Raw genomic sequence first — 4,059 nt, forward strand, 5'->3', positions numbered from 1 at the left:
TGCATGGTAAATGTCTCCTTTTATAGGCCAAAATTTAGAACTATTGATTTGATGACTAATTATTGAGTGGGTAACCAACTCTTGGTTTAGTAAAAATCCTTATCTTCTTATCTAAATAAACGTTATTGCTAACATTAGCATTGGAACCAATTATACCAAGAAATTCTAGGAAATTATCTTATCTTTCTAGAAAAAAAAATTGAGGTCATTTGAACTTTAAAAACTTGAGATATGGGTTGAACACTGAACAATGTCTGGGCTGCAGGACAAATTCAGACTTCTTTGTTGTTGCTATAATTTGGATTTGAAAATGATTTTTAAATCAGACCTTAATCAACGTTGTAGGCCTATGTCTTATTAAAACCAGACCTTAATCAACGTTGTAGGCCTATGTCTTACCTTTCCATCCATATAAAGTAGACTAAAATCCGATATCTACAACTCCAGATATGATCCAAATACCGAACAATGTTCTAGTTTGGATTACATTAACATCTCTTTTCTAAGTTTGGCCATCTCTTTATCCTTGCAATTTAAGTTCTTCAAGTCATCAATCAATCCTTTCATTTATGTGATAGGCCTGCATTAAAAATAGACATTTACCACCTGATAGATATGTAAAGTGCCTAGAGGAATAGTTGAAGATATGTTAGTACAAGTTGATAAATTCATTTATCTTGTAGATTTTATTGTCTTGAACACACAACCTGTATATAATTCATTTCTTGTTATTTTAGGATGTCCATTTCTCGCAACTTCTAATGCATTGATTAATTATAAGAATGGACAAATGAAGCTATCTTTTAAAAATATGACATTGAAGATGAATATTGTTAACATTTGCAAATAACCTAGAAATGATAATGATTCATAGGAACTAGATCTTATTGACGAATTAGTTTATGATTAATTTAAATCTACTATAAGTAAAACAAAGTTTGATGAATCTGAAGATTTACAAATGATTTATTTTCCAGAAGAAATCACGGATGAAAAAGACACTGAAAATGTTGATGTGGATCTTTTATCAGGAGTGACAATAGATTTGACATCCGACATCACACCAATCAATGATTATTTTCCTAATGAATCCTTAGTTTCTCTTAGATCAATGCCTTGGTTTGTTAATTTTTTTTAATTTTCTTTCTTTTGAAAATTTACCAGCTCATTGGATTATCGAAGACAAAAGTAAGTTTTTGAACAAAATTAAGAACTTTTATTGGGATGACTCTTACTTATTCAAATATTATCCTGATCAAATATTTTAAAGATACATTCTTGACAATGAGGTAAGTAATGTCATTAAATGTTATCATTCTAAGGCATGTGAGAGTCATTTTTTGTCAAAAAAAAAACAATTGTAAAAATCTTACAATGTGGATTTTATTGGCCCACTATGTTCAAGGACACGTATGCATTCTGCGAAACTTGTAAAAATTGTCAAAAAGTTGATACTAGCCAAAAAGTTTTGCTTTATTATTCTCGACTCCATTTATTCCCTGGGCACTAAGATCAAGATGGAGCGATCTATTTATTAAGAAACATGTGTATCCTTATGGGCCTTTAATATTTAGAATCCAAAGAATGACAATGTTTTTAAAGTAAATGGACATTGTTTGAAAGGTTACTTTGATAATTTTCCTAGTAAAAATTAATTCATTAGTTTGAATGATCCTATAAATAAAGGTTGATTATTTTATGTTTCTCATATTTTTTTGTGTTTTTTTATGTGTGACTCTCGGTTTGCTAGTTCTCTCACCCCGGTTAAATGATAGAATTAAATGATAGATAACGGTACTTCATGACTTTTAAGCTAGTTCTTTCAATTTCACATGATAACTAATATCTGTGTATATATTTATTCAATTCCTTGTTCCTTCTCTGTACTTCATGACTTTTAAGCCAGTTCTTTCAATTTCACATGATAACTAATATCTGTGTATATATTTATTCAATTCCTTGTTCCTTCTCTTTTCTTTGCATTCCTTTTCCACTTCTCATCTTAAAAAATGGACAGCACTCTTGAAAAATTGAAAACATAATTTCCCTTTTTGCCTTAAAATGCAATTACAAAAATTTATCGAGCTAGGTATATAAGATCGAGGTTGTTAATGAACCATGGAATTCCTGAAGAGATTCATTGGCTAATTGAAGCAAAGGTCTGATTATTAGGAAAGTCTTCCAATTCTTTTATTTTATACATGTCTAGGACAAATAAAAGCACTTTTGCAAAGAAACGTTATGCAAAACTACTGAAAGTCTATCATCGATGTACCAGAGGACTTGTAATGCACAATGTCATTCTTTAAAAATGATATCTATAAATCATGAAGATAGAATACAATTCATTAAGAATGGCCTGAGTAAGGAGTCTTTAGATAATCTTCTATTAACTCTTAAGATGTATTCTAGTAGAGATGTGCATTATGTAATTGATGATTTATGGTCTCATTTTTATATATAAAAAAAAAACGTGATTGATATAGTCTTGAGAATCTGACTAAAAAAGACCATGTTTGCCAGTTTTTAAGAAAAATTAGATAGAAAGTTTATACCCAACCCGTAAAAGGCGTTTAAGCCCTTTTTGGATGTAAAACCAAAGAAAGATGTAAGCCACAATCACAACTATGATTTGAATCTTAGTTTGTAAAAATTTGTGTCTTTTAGTTTTATTAATAGCATAATATTTTGTTTTGTTATTTCATATATTTATTTAAGTATTTTCAGGATTGTCAGTGTTCGTTGCTTCAGGTGATGTCTTCTATACTCTACCTTTCTATCTTAATACATTGAGGACAATTTCTTATTTTAGTTGGAGAAAAAGGGATAGTGGTAGGTATTACAAAAAAACTAATTGTGTTTTTTGTTTCATAAATCATTTGCAAAACCATTGTTACTAGGATAACATAGTAAGGAGAAATTTTATTGACTCTTGAGATGCATCTTGGTAAATATTTTTCAATGGTTATTTGCAATATTCATAACAAAGTTTGTCTCTTACTTCTCTTGAAATATTCAGGTTTACAAAATTTTCAGGATTGTCAGTGTTCGTTGCTTCAGGTGATGTCTTCTATACTCTACCTTTCCATCTTAACACATTGAGGACAATGTCTTATTTTAGTTGGGGAAAAAGGGACAGTGGTTGGTATTACAAAAAAATTAATTGTGTTTTTTGTTTCATAAATCATTTGCAAAACCATTGTTACTAGGATAACATAGTAAGGAGAAATTTTATTGACTCTTGAGATGCATCTTGGTAAATATTTTTCAATGGTTATTTGCAATATTCATAACAAAGTTTGTCTCTTACTTCTCTTGAAATATTCAGGTTTACAAATTCTCGCATTATTATGACTTGATTCTACTCATATACTCAATTAACCAGTATTTATAAACCTTCATTTTCACACGCACACTTTAATATACGATTATGTGTTGCATATTGGATTATTACATTATTTATATTCTTTTGTTAAAGGTAACAACTAAAGAAAAGGGATAGTATATAACTTGCAAAAAAAAAAAACAAAAAAAAATAAAACAAAAAAATGATAATAAATGTAAAGAAATAAATAAAAACATGACAAGTTTGGTTTCATAGGCTTCTTAACCTAAGTAATTAAGCTCGAAGGGGTGTTTTAATACCTAATACCCTAAAGTCAACTAACTTAGGAGCTATTGGTACAATGCTTGTTACATGGGTTGAGGAGAAAAACATAAGAAAATCAAATATTGCACTATCTATATATTAGTATTTGCAACCCGAGTTAGTAAGCTCGAAGGGGTATATCAACACTGAATGCCCTAAGACCAACTAATCTGAGAGTCATTAGCCGAAAGCTCGTTACATAGGTTAAAGATGCAGTGTTTTATATGTATATATATTAAAAAAAAAACAAAAGACAATAATCTTAACCCAATGAAGTTAACCTTAAACATTAGAACAAAATTCTGTTTTCATTTAAGTAAAGCCCTATCATCTATGTTTTCATACATTGAGCACATAAAAATAAGATTTATTAATATCTTGTTTAAGAGGTATTGAGCAGATATATAAAT

Source organism: Populus euphratica, unplaced genomic scaffold (genome assembly GCF_000495115.2).
Source record: "Populus euphratica unplaced genomic scaffold, PopEup_1.0 scaffold1410.1, whole genome shotgun sequence".
Taxonomy (NCBI): Eukaryota; Viridiplantae; Streptophyta; class Magnoliopsida; order Malpighiales; family Salicaceae; genus Populus; species Populus euphratica.